We start from the raw sequence: 17740 nt of genomic DNA on the forward strand, positions 1-17740 counted from the left end.
GCAAATTCAAAACTTATTTTGGTAAACGTGGTACATGAATTATCAAACATTACAAAATCTGAACTGGAAATAACTAAAAGCAACAGCTATCTATGCTTCAGTACACTGTTGAGAGAGCAATATATTTAGGAATTTTAGAGTCAATGGTAAATCCAAGCCATCTCAGTAATGCCAGCTACAGCTCAATAAAACAAATTACAAAGAGACAGCTGTACTGTTTCAAACTCACTATCTCTTGCATGGCAGAATCACATTGTGAACTTCTGCACTTAGAAAACTGATAAGAGTACCAACAATCTCTGTGGGTTCATGATGTCATACAAAAGTCTATTACAACCAGGGTATACCGCAGAAAGATGAAAGTGATTCTTTAGAAAGAACAAATGAAGACTTTCAAAACTGTGATGCAATATGATGCCATAAATAAGGAATCCTAAGTAAATTTCAGGAACAGGTAAGAATTTTTTCAGCCAAACTTATGCTTAGAGCTGGACTCCTCCTGTCTTCCCCTTTGTATAAAAGACAGGGTAGAAAGGCACCTTTATAGACTAAGTAAACAAGATATATAGAGAGAGCACAAGCTTTCATGAACCCAAGTTCACTTCATCAGATGCTGTGAAAGGATATGCAGAAAGTAGACTATGCGGAGAAAGAAATTAGAATACAGAAGACAAGCGGGGGGAGGAGGGGAGGGCCTGATTAATGCATAGGCAAACTAGGCACATGCCTAGGGTCCTGAGTTGCAGGGGGGCCTGGTCCTTCCCTCTGTGGTGGTGGCACAAATGGCCCTGTCTGCCTCCCTTGTGTTCCAGGCAGGGCTGCTGCTGCTGCTGTCCCAGGGACCAGCGTGCCTTCCCCAGCCTCCAGCTTGCTCCAGGAACCAGGTAGGGAGAGGAGAGGTGCCAGGGGTGGAGTGGGGGTTGCAGCTGGGTGGTTGCACGGAGCTCAGATGGGCAGGGTGTGGGTGTGAGGGAGGGTGGGGAGTGTGGGGTCTCCTTACACACTCCCCTCATGGTGCACAGCCCTCACTGTCAGCAGCTGCAGCCCTTGGGGCACTTGTGGCCCATGCAAGCCAGGATGTGTGGCTCTGGCCAGAGCAGCACGGTAGGAGTGAAGAGCAGAGCCCTGCCAGCCATCTCTCTCATGCTGGGCTCTGCATGGCGCACGTGCAGTTCTGTACTATGGGGGAAATCCTGGAGCTGACTGCCTTCCCCATCCCCGACCGCACAGGTTGTGGGAAGCAGGGAGCAGGGAAGGCAGGCAGCTGTGGCCTGCACTGCTACCCTCAGTAGCGCAGAGCTGCACATAGGCTTCACAGAGCCCAGTGTGAGAGAGGCGTCTGGTGGGGCTAAGCTCTTCACCACCGCTGTGCAATCCTGGCTGGAGCTGCATGTCGCAGGGCACTGCCTGCATGAGCCCCAAGGGCAGCCGCTGCTGGCGGCAGGAGCTGCTCACCATGGAGGGGAATGTGTAGGGGGGTCTTCCCACCCTCCTGCACACCACACACCCACACCCTGCCTCCACAACCCCCCTCTCACATATACACCCCAATATAACCTATTGCCGCCACACTCCCTCACAATCCCCCCTCTCCATACACCTCCCATCCCCACTCCCCTCTCTTTGAAATGTGTTGGGCTTGTTTTTAAAGGCAGTGCTGTGAGACTTGGCAACACCACTTTGAGCCCCGCTCCGCACAGGCGGCAGCACCCAGGTGGGGAGGGGACACCTCAACTGGCCCAGGGCCCATGTGTTTGTTTGCCTAGAGCTCACTAAAGGGTTAATCCAGCCCTGGGGGAGGGGGCAGTCCTAGGAGAGACAAGCAAAGAATCAGTAAACCCACAGAAACAAAGCAGGTCACAAAAGCTAATCAAGGTAATGATACAAGAATCCATCGTCCTTGTTTAAATCATAGTTAACTTAGTCCAGTTTGTGGATGATTTCTTATTCCACAAATTCCTGTTCAAACTGGTTTTCAAATGTGTTTGCCTGCGTACAGCAATCCTGAGATCAGTGATGGAGGGTCCAGGGAGGTTGAAGTGTTCTGCCACAGGCTTTTGTGTCTTTCTTCAGCTGATGTCAGATTGGTGTTCATTCATTCTTACATGTACAGATTGCCCTGTCTGTCCAATGTAGACAGCAAAGGGCACTGTAAGTAGGTAACAGCATCTGTGATGTTGGTAGAGTGGCAGGTGAATGAACCTTGGATGTTGTACTCCTTGTTATTAGGTCCTGTGATGATGCGGTCCGTATTGATGCAGGGACATAGCAGGCATTTGGGACATGAAAGTCTGTGGCAGAAGACTTCAGCCTCCCTGGACACTCCATTGCTGATATCAGGATTGCTGTTCTCAGGCAAAACATTTTTAAAAGAGTTTGAATGGGAAGTTGTGGAAGGAGAAATCATCCAAAAACTGGACTGAGTTAAATATGGTTTAAACAGGAACTATAGATTCTTGTTGCATTACCTTGATTAGCTTTTGTGACCCACTTTTCCTATGGTCAGAGCTGTCCCTTTGGGGGGTGAATCAGGGCAACCACCCTGAGTCCTGCGGTTTGGGAGGCCTCACAGACAGTGCCGTACAGGCCCCACCACTCTGTATGGCCACTGTGTGCCGCAGGGCCTTGCCACCCCCCTCCAACGCCCTCCCCACCCCCACCCCGCACAGGCTGATATGCCCCGGGCCCCTCACACCTCTAGGGTCAGCTCTGCCTATGGTCTATTGCTCCTTTGTCTATCACTGGCCCCTTCCCCCTTCATCTCCTCTCTCCCCCATCCCTTGTCTTCTAACTTCTCTCTCTTTCTTATACATTGCTTTCTGCATGGCCTTTCACGGTATCTGATGATGTGAACTTGGGTTCACAAAAGCTTGTGGTCTATATGCATCTTGTTTATTAGTCTTCAGGGCCAGGTACAGACATCACTTTTACCAGTATAAGTGATCAGAAACTGGTCTGTAGTTGTAAAAGAACAGAAGTTTGGCACACACCGACTTGTTTAAAAATGGCAGAACCAGGTCTAAGTTTTGCTCTCCTCCCCCCCACCAAAGGTGAATATGTGCTGTGTTTGCTACCAATCTAAACTATACTGCTTACAGAAAACCGCACAATTTAGGTCAATTCCACCTCAGGCTTTTTGAAAGCCTGTAACTAGCCTAAAGGTTCATACCCTGCCTTCTGACTGACTTCACATTAATACAGCTCTCTCCCCCTTCCTTTTTCTATGATCATTTTTCTTTGGATCCTGATTCAGCTAAGCATGTAAGTAGGAGCTAAACTTTCATCCAGAGGCTGTCCTTCTGAATCTACTTACCTGTTTAGCATTAAATACATGTTTAAGCGTTCCTAGGGTTGTAGCCATGTTGGTATAAGAACATAGACAGACAAGGTTCTTTGGGTAAATCTGATATCTTTTATTAGACCAACTCAAATAGTTGGAAAAATTATTCTTAGCAAGATTTCAGCCACAAACACCCTTCTTCAGGCTGAGGAAGGGTGTTTGTGCCTGAAAGCTTCCTAAGAAGAATTTTTCCAACTATTTGAGTTGGTCTAATATAAGATATGGGATTTACCCAGAAAACCTTGTCTGTTTAAGGGTTTGGGTTTTTATCTGGACTGAGGCCAGAAAGCCTAGCAGCTTGCAGGATCAATCCCCAGCTGAATGTGTCAACCATAGAAATACTGCCTGAGTTAGGGAACTAGCTCAAAGGGACCAGAGGTAAACAAAGTAGCTGTGTCATAGAAACATGTAACCAAACTAGTACAGCTTTTTCATCTGATCCAGTTCTGTGCAACAACTCTTCTGGGGAATCAAGGAGTATTCCATTTCATGATTTCCATGTCACAACACAGTATGTCAGTAAATATATTCTAAATATGAAAATATTTCTGGTATTATTTTAGCCAATTGCTACCAAAGATAGACTCCTCTCTTTAAAAAAAATCTCATTGCAATAAATTATCATGTGTCTTAGGACACCCACTGATTTGCAGTGGAGTAAAATTGCACTCAAACCACACACCTGGGCATCATCTGACCCAAAACAAAATGGCAATTTTTATATTTATATCCTGCTGCAGTCAACCCTAAGGAGCACCATCTGGTGCAAAGAAGTACAAAATAGCCATGAAATGGAGGAGGACTTTTTTTTTTATGCAACAGTCAGTAATCCTGAAAATGATCACATTAGCTGGAGGAAAGGAGGTCTTTGAGGGCAAAAGCACCCTGACAGGTATATGCTCACACACCACGCCATGGAAAACCCCTGCCTGTCTCACCTCAGCACTTTCTGCCCACAATATATTTTTAATCCACTCCATTCCTTTTTTTTCCAGTTGTTTCACGTGATGACTTAATTTGAATTCTTCTGATCTGTCCCTGTTTTATTTTAAGTTTATTTGAATTACCATGAACAGACTTAGGAGCAAATACTTATTAAATGAATAGCTGAAAACATAACAGGGAAGCTACTGAGCATATGGATCACACCCATAGCCCTGTAAACCAACCCTGCGTGCCAATACCACTCTGGATCTGGCCCATCAACAGAATCTACCCTCATGATCCAGCCTGCTAATCAGCCCTGTACTAATCATCCAGCCTATGGGGCCAAAAATCTGAGCACTACTGGTTTAAATGAGCTGTGCTCATTTTGGGCTGTGGGCCAGGTAAGTGGTATGGCAGTGGTATGTAGACCACATTACGCCCTGAATGCCAGGATCAGGTTTTGCATGGCCTCAGTCAGCTTCTGTACACCTAGATCAGGCCCTGCACTAGTCCCCTGCCTGGTGCACCCAATCTAGTGTGCAGGGCCACACTATCTGGCCCGCAGGGTCCTCATGGGTCCGGAAGGGGACACCAGGGGAGCAGCAACTGGATATGGCTGCTGGTAGGGGTTTGAGAATCCCTGGCCTAAACTGTCATCACCTCCAGTTGCCCACTGAAGTGTATGCATATAGGGAGTCTAATTTACTCTCTGACTAGATTTACACTTTTGTAAATACATTAATTTCAGTGGAGCCACACCTTAATTAAACCAATGGCAGAACAGGATCAAAATATTGTGGCTAAAAACAAGCAACTTGTTTAATTAAGCTGATTAGGCCAGGATATGACTCACATCAAAACAGACAGGGCACAACCATTTACACACTAGGCTTAAATGGCAATTAAATTGAAGTAGCTGAGATTGTTTCAAGGCAAAGTGTTAATTCAGATAAGCCACAAGTACTTAATGTGGGACATAAAGAAATGCAAAATGTGGGACAATGGGCTTATCAGTCTGTAAGGTCTGGGATTTGCTGTGAGACAAGACACTCAAGTGCAAACCAAGACAGATGTCTGTTTTTAGCCTGTGATACTTTCTTATTTTAGGCTGTGAAGAAAATACTGGGCGGATATTGTTCTGGTAAGCGTGCACATGCAATATGTTTAATTTGTACTGTCATTAGCGCTGTGGGTATAGTACAGTGAGATATGAGTGTATGATCTCTCATTCTCTTTTAAAATCTTACCTAAAATCATATGGTGTTGTCTTCTATGTACCTCTTCATTTTTCTCTCCCTAGTGTTTACCTGATTTAGGTTAGGCAGGTTAAAATCATGACTTGATTTACATACGCTAAGTTGTAAAATATGAGCTGTCATGTTCTGAACATAGTTGTTTTTTGCACTGAGATTCTGTTATTCACATTGCAACATAAGGTCCTCTGCAATAGTGTCACAGTTGATAAGGGCAAGAGAAGCTGGAAGCTTCACCTTTAAGGGAACCAGTACAACAGAGGAAAGGCCAGATCCTTGGAGTTGTGGAACTGAGACAAAAATCATTTCAGGTGTTGAAGAAAAGATTAAAAATTGTTCTCCACTGCCTTGGACCACATGTACTTCCCTGTACCAATAGAAAGTGGGTGCAAACAACTGCCAAATTAGAAGGCTGGCAATATATGCCCATTGTATTCCCACTCAGTGGTTGCATCTACACGAGACACTTACTGTGGAGTTGCCTAATTAGCTCTGCAGTAAAGCATCACTGTTTACACAAGCAGTGCTAGTAGGCTGGAGTAAACTAGTCAACTCTGCCATAGGATGGTACTGCCCCAAACAAGTACTATTCTATGGTGGAGCTACTTACTCCACCACAACATACATGTAGACAGTGACTGGGGCTGGCTGGGGCAGGAGGGTGCTACAATGTAGGGCTGCCTGCTAGCTAGCCCTGCACTGTAGCACCCTTGTGTTCCAGCCAGCTCGTCCACAGCACATTGAGCCAAGACAGAGCAGCTCCAAACTGGTCTCTGAGTGTGATCCAGCAGCTGATGCAGCTCTGTATGCTGGATTCAGCCACAGTACGACCCTGTGCACTGGCCAGACCCCATGTACCGACTCTACATACCAGGTCCATCTGTGAAGCAACCCTGCACACCAGTATGATCCAGTGGGCGGGGCTACAGCGTCTGGCCCATGGAACTCCTCACAAGTAAGGACATTTGGTGGGGGGAAGCAGTTGCAGTGCTTATTGCCCAGGCTCTGAAGCCATGACAGTTAATGCTACCACAGCTCCCCCATCACTAAATTTCAGGGCCCAAGGGGAATCCCAAAGGCTGGATGAAAAAGCTCCATGGGCCAGATTCAGCTCATGGGCTGGAGGTTGAACACCACTGATTTAGACAGCTGGCAAAATCCCCAAAACTCTGGATTTTAATTAACAGTTGGGGCTTCACATATTACACTGAAGCCATCAATGCAGCATGATCATTTAAAATTTATAAACAAATTAATAAACATTTTAATTAATTGATGCACTCTTAGTAAGCCTTATGTCAGGTCAGATAGATGCAATACTTTGCCCACAAAAGGGGGGATAAGCTCAGTCTGTGAGCCAGTTTTGATAGTTAGTATTCCATCTGTTCTGTTTGCATTGCCTAAAGACTTTGTCAACCAATGTGATTTCTACTGGGGTATGTGTATGAGAAAGCTTGCACTAGTAGCTTATTTTATGGCCTAATTTTCCTTTCTCTGAAAAAGCAAGGATGCCCCCTTTTGACAACTTTAAAAGTTTCCCCTATAATACCAGAAGAGGGAGCAGTAGATGTATTTTCTTGAAACAGCAATACTGCTTGCCAAGCATTCTGTACCCACGCAGACAGAGGGGGGGGGTTTATTTCCCAGGTTCTTCAAAACCATATGGAAAACACTACTAGTTAAAAAGTTAATGTAGAGGATTTTGTCTGAAATTTCCTGTGGCAGACAGCCAGGACAGCACACTTTGTAAAATCAATCTCTCATATAACTGATAGAAAGCAGAAGTGTTGCTGCTCTCAGGTTTACCTGTGTGAAGTCCTTCTCAGTGACACAGCTGATCATCTACAACAGAAACGCTCAGGATTGACAGTAATGTATCTAAGCCGTATTTGGCCAAAAATAGTATTAGAGTCAAAGTAACATATTTCTGAGAGCTATGGAAGATGTAATCAAAATACAGTAATTTCCACTGAGGTTTATTCCATCTGTACTGTTGCTGGTAAAAACTGCATGTATTAACATTTGCTTCAGGCCCAAATATGAATATGTCTGAAATTTGTCTTTCACCTCTGATTTTTTTTTGATATTGAATGTAGTTTATAATCACAATTGAACATACATTGAACCTTAGGTTAGTGTACTGCTCAAATACAAGGTGACACTGAGCCATCAATGTGATATTGTGATGAAAAAGGCAAATGTGGTCCTAGAATGTATGAAGCAAGATATTTTTAGTCGAGAGGGAAGTAATGACATTGGAAAGGGTACTGGGGAATCCTCATCCGGAGCATTATGTACTATTCTAGGTATCCATGTTCAAGATGAATTCAGGGAGTAATAGGTAAAAGAGCACTATGATGATCAGGGAAATGGATTTGTCACATTAATGGAGACTAAAAGAGCTTGGTTTGTTTGGCCTACTATTGTAAAGGCTGAGAGAAGATATGATTGCATTCTATAAATACACTGGGGGTAAATGCCAGAGAGGAAGAAAAACTATTTAAGCTAAAATAAAATATTAGCATAAGTCCAAACTGATCTAAATTGACCCTGAATAAATTTAGGCTGGAAATTAAAAAAAGGCTTCTGGCCATGAGTTCAGTTAGGTTCCAGGATAGTCTTCCAATGGAAGTAGTGGAGATAACTGATTTGAAGACAGAGCTCAATGAGCTTATAAAAAACATTATATGACATGGTATTTGCAGTAGCAAGCAACTTGCCTTGATGACCCAGGGCATCCCTTCCATATCTATGGTCTATATTCCTGTGAATTGGAAACCAATTTGAAACCCCAAATCTCTGCAAAGCTAAGATCCAGTATAACTCCTCTCCAAAAACAGAAATATTTGTAAGAACTGTTGTAACATCTGCTAAGGCTTAGTTGGGTTTGGGGCTTGCATAACTATTATTCCAAGAAACCAAATTATAGTAACCTAGAGTATTATACCCTACAGTGTAGTATAGTAACACTACAGTTTAGAGTTAGAGCAGATATCAGAAGCATTCTAGCTGTAGTAGCAGGCAGGCAGAAGCAGGATGAATTAACTTGCCTGTATTATTCCCGTCCCCAAACCAGATTGTTTAGAATTAGCTCATATATCTCTACAATATGCCATAGCATCCAGTGTAGACATGCCATGGACATCTACACTGCCCCTGTGGCAGCATGCCTCAGACTGTCTGCTCCTGAACACACCCTTCCCATCCATTTCTGCATGTATGCTGCAAACCTAGAAATACATTCCAAGATGTCCCTGTGGGACTGCTCTCAAGACTTTACTCTCCAGCATGTTTTATGGCAGCTGCTGTTTCTGGGACTGCTGCTGCTGCAGTGAAGACATGCCCACACTTCATGACTTTCAGCTGGAAGAACCTCATCCCCCTTTACAAACTACTATATGTAGGCTGGAAGCTAGCATGGTCTAGATAGGGGTCTAAGCCTAGCTTTAGACCTTTCCTGAACCCTATTGAGAAGACTTCAGTTTTGTTTCCAGGTCTACTGAACTGTTGTGTTACCTAGGGCACATGGCTAAACTTATTTGTTCCAGATTTCCTATCTGAAAAAAGTCAATATATTTATGTTCCTTTGTCAACCATCTTGAGATCCTTGCATAAAAAGCAATATATAAGAACTAAGAATTATTATGTGGCATAGTAATCTCCTCTAGGAAGAAACACCATGGCTGCTTAATAGTGGACAGTAATTCTGTACAACAGTGTTGTGATAAGAAGTGCAGAATACCTTATCTAATGGAAAAAGGGGCAATTGTAGGCAGGCAGAATGGAACTACTTCAGCTAGAATTTGGTCAGGACATAAGAGTTATCACCCCGAGACTTTTGATCTCACTTTTACATTTTCTCCAAATAAGAAAATTAGCCTACAAATGTTCAGTCCCCAGGCATCACCGTAGCTCAGTGTTATTGGTCTTGTTAGCAGTTCCTGAAGTTATGACTGCATTTATGTAGCACTTACAGAGACAGGTCAGTACTAGTTTTGCCTGGGTAACCAAGGTAATATGTCAAGAGTTGGCCCATTATTTCTTACATTTATCTTAAGTCTTAAGAGTACACTTCAGACACACTCACTTCAACTGCAGGCAGTAAGCCCAGAGAGAACTGCTCTAGTTCAGGCCCACTCACAATCTGTGTCACTGTGGCCATTCTGGAGGAAGGGTTGGGAGGATGGTAGAAGGCTTACCAGGTTGTCTGCATGATCATACCATGGGTTCTGTTAGCCCCAAAAGCAAACCAGAATCAAAAGTTCTCTTAAAACAACAGGAGATATATTCCAAAATTATCTCACCCTATACATTTTATTCCAAAAAAGTCTCCTTTTGCAGTGCCTCAGAGAGTGAAAAATAACTTGACTGTAGCTTTCTGACTACTTAATTTCTGGTCAGTCAAATGGGCTTCCTGTAACAGTAGTTTTATATATAATACTGTTTTTTAATTGAATTGCTGTGCTCACCAGGGTCACTATGACCTGTTGCAATCCAGCTACTACATTTTCAAAGAATCGCATGGGTATTTAGCCACACATTTCCCATTAAAGTCAAATTGTCTTAGATCAAGAAATCATTGTGTGTCTAATTACCCGTGCAACTCCTTGAGAAATTTTAAGAGACTACATTTACATTATATGTGCTCTTTTCCCATAAGATAGCCAAAGATTTATCAACCCATCTCTTTCTCGATCAGTGTTGCTTGCAAACTAAGTTTTCATGCAGTGTATTAGCACGTCATTCATTATTAGCACTGGCCTTGACAATTTAAAGATTATAACCTTCACAAGGCTAGATATATTGGCCCAGTTCTTCAACTGGTATAAAATTTCAAGTGAACCAAAGTGATTTGTACCAACTGATATACATCAGCTGATGACTTGGCCCCTTATTTCTATGCATAAAAACCCCTAACAAAAAATAACTCAATTCCTGGTCCCCTCTGTCATTTATCCAAACAAAGTGCCATTATAGTATACTAGCACCCAGCAGATGTGCTTGTGAATGGTAAACTCTCGTTTTATGTACTGTACAAATATCAGGTAGGACCCTGATTTAAATTTTTACTCAAAGGCAGTGCTGCCATAAGAGCTCTCTGTTCAAATAAAAGATGTACCTGGTGTACTGTTGGGCCTCAATCCAACATTTAAGGGTCTGATTGTGTAAGGTGCTAAGCAACATGTAGGATCAGGCTCTAATACAGAGATGGGACTGGAAAACTTTGAATCCAGCATCCACAAAAAAATTTCAAAGGTTTGCCCAAATCTACTTATCCTAAATTTTATTTGATGTATTTATTTATTTAGACTCTAATTTTATGGGTCTCTTCCATCCTCTAGACTCATCTACTAAAATGTGCTACAGAATTACGATGTCATGTTCTAAAAAGCAATAGTCATCCTCAAACCCTCTAAGGCACTTTAAAAAAAGCCTCTTAGAAATCTCACTTCTTATCCCTGTTGCTCGTCAAAAGACCCAGAAGAATTGTTGAGCCTTTTGGTAGAAACAGAAGAAAAACACATTCCAGCTAAATGTGCAGTTCCAATCTGGATTTGGAGTCAGATGACTTAGTCCTGAATTTTGCATGGGGGGAAGGAAAAGGGGATGGCATATCATTGTGGTTTTCAATATAGACCAGTCTTTAATTCCAAAATAAGTCCCCTTATTTTGGTTTCCTTGTGCTGCCCTAAAATATAGCTGCTTCTGGTAGCTTGTATTTGTTCCTTCCTTTACCTAATATTTCTGTAAGAAGTTTTACCCTTCATTTTCATTAATACTGTTAACATTTATACTTAGTTTGGTTTCTGATGTCCTAAAATAGGGCTGTAGTCAGAGATAATAATCACTTGATGATAGATTTAGAAAATTAATTTAAATCATTTTAGCCTTTTTAGAGCTCCAAGGACATTCACTGCTATGCTTCTCTGACCACTGTTTTCATTATTAAGAAGCTTAGGGAAAAGATTACTCTTTGACTTAGAGAATATTTTATTGGCAGCAAGTTCTGAAGAGATCCTTTCTTTCATATTCAGTGTGTTCAGCATTCACTATCAGCTCTGGGATTTATTGCAAACTCAGAAAAGTCTGTTCTCATTCTTCGTTAAAGATTAGAAATTTTAGGTTTTTCTATAGACACAATGAATTGTTTTTGTTAAAAAAAAAACCTTTATCATGAATGAACTCTTCTTTGCTGAAATTAGACTCAGCTTATCATTATTTTAAAAATTCTCAAGATCATCCAGTCAGTATCAAAGGGACTGGCTCTGCAACTAGCATTTTCTATGCCCTACCATTTTCCAGGAAACTTAAGGCTTATCTACTGATAGCCAGGATACAGTCACTTAACTGAAAAGCTACAAAATAACTGTTGGGAGGCAACTGTGCATTTTTGTGGTGGTAAAATCTGAATAATGTCCATGTTTACAATTTTGTTCAAGTTCTATAAATTGAGGCAAGGAACGTTCTTGAATAGTATTAATTACAGTGGAGTATAGCATTAGAAAACCTAAAAAGGTATTAATTGTAAGTAAAAGGAAATTTGAGTAATTAACAGTATATTTATCTTCCTAAATACTTATTGTTGGCATACATATAAAAAGAGTGTAGAATAGATCCACACGGATTTCAGATCTAACTATCTAACAGCTCTAGGTATACATCTAAGGAAAATGCCTGCCAGTCTCTATTTCTGAAAAAGAAAATGCATGATTTTTTTTCCAGGTATCAAAATCTGTATTAATTTAAAGAAAAAAGAAAAGCAAAAATACTTTACTTATCTGCATAAAGAATGTGACTGTCTGACTTTGATCACTTTTCTGTTAAGGAACTCATGTTTTGGATAACTGCAGTTTTCAGGCTCTCAATATTCTGTATTTATTGTTAGGAAAATCTAGTCTCTGGAGAATTAGAACAGCACTTTGGGCATTGACATGCAAGGCAGCAAGGTAGTAGCTACTATTCAGTTTTTGTGTAAATATTATTTTAATCTCAACCAGTAAGAGAGGTCCAAAACAATACAAAGCCTACAGATAGGGGAGGTGATAGGCATCACAGTGGCAGAGAAGCAGAAAGCAGAGCAGCAGATCATGCTGAGAGCACAGGCCTGGGAGCAGAAAGGAGAGCAGCAGCTTGGGCAGGGGAAGTGGATAAGAGTAGCACTTGAGTAGGGTGGGTGGTAACTTTTGGCATGCCTGCCAAAATGATTGGGCTCCACTGGTCTAAAATGACGTAGACATCTAAAAATGACTGGAGTTGTGCCTACTATTACTTGCAGGAGTAAACTGTAGATATAGAAAAAAAAACCTCATTTAAGACCAAGGTGAAAATCGGTTAGCATGCTCTATCTGTGCACTAATACAGTAAGTGTCAAATCCAGTAGCCTCATAGATCACAAAAAGCAGAATCACTGCCATTCTGCTGCTAGGACAACTAGCTCTGAAGCCAACAAAGCTCTGCTCTTGTGTGCTGTAGAGCAGGGCTCTCTCATAACTCTCCATGGCACTTTCCAAGGAGAGACCAGGAAGCAACACGTGTGCAGCAAGCAAGCCATGTACTGAAACCTCCCACAGAGGCAGAGATAGGGGCTGCTGATGGTTTGACAACAATTAGAGTATTAACCACCACAGAAAAGCCCTGCAGTCTATGGCATGAGTAGAAAGCTTCTACACAGCCCTGGGAAGGTCTGTACAATTTCCTGTTACTCAAACCTTGCACAAAGTGCAAGATTTGACCCAAAAGGGGTTTTAAAATGATGTTGAAAACAAAGGAAGGTGGATAGTATACAGCAGTCCCCGTGCCCCCACTCCCCCCATTGTAGTTCCAATTTCTAATTCAGGGGTTAATAGGGAATAATATAAATTAATTTTAATTCAGTCAAGTGTCTGAAGATGATTTGTTGGGCTCCTCTTTAGTACAAAATCATTGGTAATCAATTGTTTTACTCAGGGGATAAATGCAAGTAGTGGTACTTACACAAGCAACAGCAAGGTTTCTTCATTCTTCTTCTTCCCATTATTAGGTATCCATTCCCAGAGTACATTGCTGTCGTTACATATATTAAAAAGTGCCTTGATGAAAATGAACTGGTAATTTGTCAGACAGGATAATAGTGTGTACACATCCACTTATGAATAAACAACTTTTCTTTTCCCTCTGTCACACATTCACCTGAAGGAATCATGTGGCTGCTTACATGTCTGTTGTTTTCTCCCCTCAGGCATAATTGCAGCACAAGGAATTTCAGTATGCAGCAGTTTCTGCTACCTTACAATGGCGCACACCTTTATTTTCATGCTTACGTCCATGTGGATCTCCTGCTACAATTTGTTCTTCATGAGGATACGTATGGATTTAGTTATATAACTCTTTAATCCCTGTAAATGCCAGTTGTTTTTACAGGCTGTGTAGCATAGATGGACAAGTACATACAAATATAGAAGTGTTAAAGTGTGAGTTTTCGATCTTGTACCTGTCCCCAGCCTCACTCTATAATAAAACATTCCCAAAGCTTACCAGAGGAGAACATAATTAAAAACAACCTTGCACAAATTAATTAATACTGCTCCCTAAATATCTGAAACAAATGAAATATTACTGTATAAAAAAGCAAGGAGCTGCTAGAGACTTGCCTTTGAACAGAGAATTGAGCCATCCCAGGAAGTGTTACCGTATCTGGTTCTCATCGATTAAACAAGAGCTCCTCAAGGAAAACAGAGTGCTTCAAAGATGGAAACCTTATCTGCTGACAAATTCCTACTGAATCACAAAAAGAGATTACTTGGAAAACAATAATACAGTACATCTGAAAGCCATGTACAGGCATCTACACTGTGAGCACCTCCCTTTTTATTACATTATCTCAGATGGCAAGTATATTAAAAGAAAGATTTTAGATTAAATTGGAAATTTTTTGTTACCTGAGAAAAAGAGCAAATATACATTATTTAACAGGAAGTGGAAGGAACAAAGAAGAAGAATACACATATAAATGTAACTGACAGATGTGCAGTAGGGATGTGTTGAGTTAAATCACCAGAAATCTATGAGCCCAATTCTTGCATACACTCAGGCCATTTTATACTGTCCTGGCAAATGGAGCCTGAAGGTAGGAGTTGATTGTATTTATATGCAGCCTAAGACACTTTTACATTGCCCCTGCAATGGGAAGTGACATTAGTGGATATGAGAATCAAGCTGTATATGTCAAGAGTTCCCAAGATTATTTTGGTTTGCACTCCTCTCCCTCCCCTGTGAGAGACTGAAGGATGGTGCAATATCCCAGACCCCTCTGCTTTATGCCCCAGTATTTATCATTCCTCTTTTCCTTCCTACTTCCCCTTTTCCATTTTCATTCTTTTTCCATTATCAACTTTTTTTTTCCTCCTTATATGTTAGTTTTTCATTTTTGTTTTTTCCTTGGTGGTGTTTATCTCATCGTTCCTCCTCTCTCACTCACCAGAAGCCTGTATGTTGACAAGTTGCTTACAGAATCATATCCATTGATGCTCTGCAGAGCTAATATACCCTGATACACCCTCCCACCTGAGCTGACACAAATTTTGAATCTCCAAGCTGCTTCCTAAGGCCCCAGTTCAAATGTTTAAGGAGATAAGTCAAACCATCCCTGTTGAGCAATAATTGAGCTGCAACTGATAGTTGCTCTAAAGCATGTGCATCGTTTGAAGAATGTGTTTAGGACTGAAGAGTGATGTGTTTGTTTATGTGTTTGTAGCCTTGCATGCACATGCTGATCCTGTGGGCAGCTCCATCAGAGACCACCATGGGACACAGGGGCAATGGTATGTTTTGAAAAGCTGCTTGCTACTTTCCTCAAAGTGACATACAGTACCTGCAGACAGATGTACTGGCTTGATCCATATGATACTGGTGTGATTGCAAGAAGAGGAGCACAAAGGCTAGGCCTATTTATCTTGGAATGGAGAAGAGCTGGATGAATTTTGATTGATGAATTAAAAATTATAAAGACCATAGTAAGAACTGATTGCTCCCTCCTTTTTACAGTGGAAACTAACAAGAGAACAAGATCTTCAATAAAGTTAATGGGCAGAACCAATCAAAGGGAATATTGCTTTTTGTAATGGAAAGACAACCCATAGAATTCAATGTCATAGGTAATTCAGATAATAGTGGTCCTAAAGTTAAAAATTCATGCAGTGTTTTATTAAACATTAACAGCATTGATTGGTGAGCAAGCAAACATAATAACAGAATGGGACAAAAACTGAAATTCTGAATACCTGCAAGCTATATCCCTAAAGATTATATCCCTTCCCTACAAATTACAATTACATCCTTGGCTAGATTCATTTTTTTCCTGACTTTCAGTGGAATATCAAGCTGCAGTTGGTGGCAGGATATTAGACTACATGAACCAATGGTCTAATAAAATCTGTTCCTATGGAGAACAGATTTAATGACCTTTGGTTCATACAGTAATGATTACAAGACAGCGGGTGTGTCTGCATGTTCATTAATGCGCCTTAAATACTGTGCATTTAGTTTAGTACTTCCTTAATGAAGTACTAATTGAATGTGCAGTAACGAGAGTTACTGTGCAGTAATGCGAGTGCATGGTTATTTAGTGATGCTTACTGCACATTAGCCTAATAATAACATGCGCAGTATGCTATTAGCATGGTTTTTGCCATGACACGCTATTGCGCAGAGTTATTAGGCTAATGTGCAGTGCTTCGTGTAGACGCATCCACTGAAGTTCTGCCTCTTACTTGTAACTGAGAGAATACCTAGTAAGGGTGTAAAACTGTTAAATGTTAACATGATTGAAAGTACTGCCTTTGATGCATATAAATTGTGGATTGTGCTCCTTACACTCTCCTGACCAAACACAATGGCAACAGTGCTCTGTGCATATACATACATGCTTATAAACATGTATGTAAAAAACCTCCAGACAAAACATATGAACCTAAGTAATCACAGAAATTTATTCTGCAAATGCTCTTTCCCAAATTCCTCAATCACATCATTTTTTTGCTTTTTTTTTGTTTAATCTTGACTGCTGCTTGGATAATAGGACTATACGTGGCAGGGCTGGAGGCTTCTCTATGTGAGGCACTCTTTCTATGTTTGCATTCTACTAAGTAGCTTGACTATTATCTATAAATTACCTGGTTCTTATGTTACTCAGACCAAGGGTTACCAGCAAAGGCTCAGCTGAACAACTTGTAATTCACATGGACAAGGACAATGAACAAGTATGTACCATGTACCAGTCTAAGTACAAGTAATTTTTATTGTCCTTTTCCTCATCTCTTCTGTATTCCTCCGTAAAGTTCTTCTGCAGAAGATCAGCTCTAGAAAATTCCTCAGCCACCTCTTTTCCAAATCCTTCCTCAGTTACTCCAACTCATGCAGCTCACCATTAAAGGTAAACTGCATTGGGTTTTAGTGCTGGCTTAATATTAAGTATATTTTATATTAAAGTATAAATTATGTAATTAAATGCAAAATAGACCTTAAGATACTTGTAAATGTCTCCAATGGTACGAACTGGACAGCTGTCTTATCTCTATGAGCTGATTTTGTGATGACAAGAAATGCACAAGGAATGCTCCCTGAATATGACTACAGGAAGCACAGATTGGATGTACACACAGGGAGCACTGCAAGGTTGCAGAAGCAGTCTATACCAGGGGTTCTCAACCTTTTTCTTCCTGAGCCCTCCCCAGCATGCTGTAAAAACTCCATGGCCCACCTGTGCCACAACAGCCTTGCCCACATGGTCCCAGGTGCAGCAGGTGGGGTTCAGCAGTGGCGAGTCCCAGGGCCCCACTTACCTGAGCAGCAGCAGCGTAAAGTCTCACCTGCCTTCCCACGGTGCCGCCCATAAGATAGAGGCTGTGGGCCAGGTAGAGCAGGCCCGCCACTGCCTCTTCCTTGGGACTTGCCTCTGCTCAGGGGACCAAAGCAGCTCTTCCCTACACCAGGCCAGGAAGACCCCCTGAAATCTGCTTGCAGCCCCCTCAGGGGGCCATAGAACCCCAGTTGAGAACAACTGGTCTATACTGTTTCCCCCTTATGTCTGATGCAGTACAGTAATAAGAACTAAGGAAAACTTCTGGCTGAGTGGGATTCCACATGAACTGAGGGGTTGAGCCTGACTAGCCATTTATCTGCTCTGACCTGAGTAATCACCAGGGGCGATGCGTAGGGGGTGCACATGGGTGCACATGCACCC

The sequence above is a fragment of the Alligator mississippiensis genome, chromosome 1 (genome assembly GCF_030867095.1).
Source record: "Alligator mississippiensis isolate rAllMis1 chromosome 1, rAllMis1, whole genome shotgun sequence".
Classification (NCBI taxonomy): domain Eukaryota; kingdom Metazoa; phylum Chordata; order Crocodylia; family Alligatoridae; genus Alligator; species Alligator mississippiensis.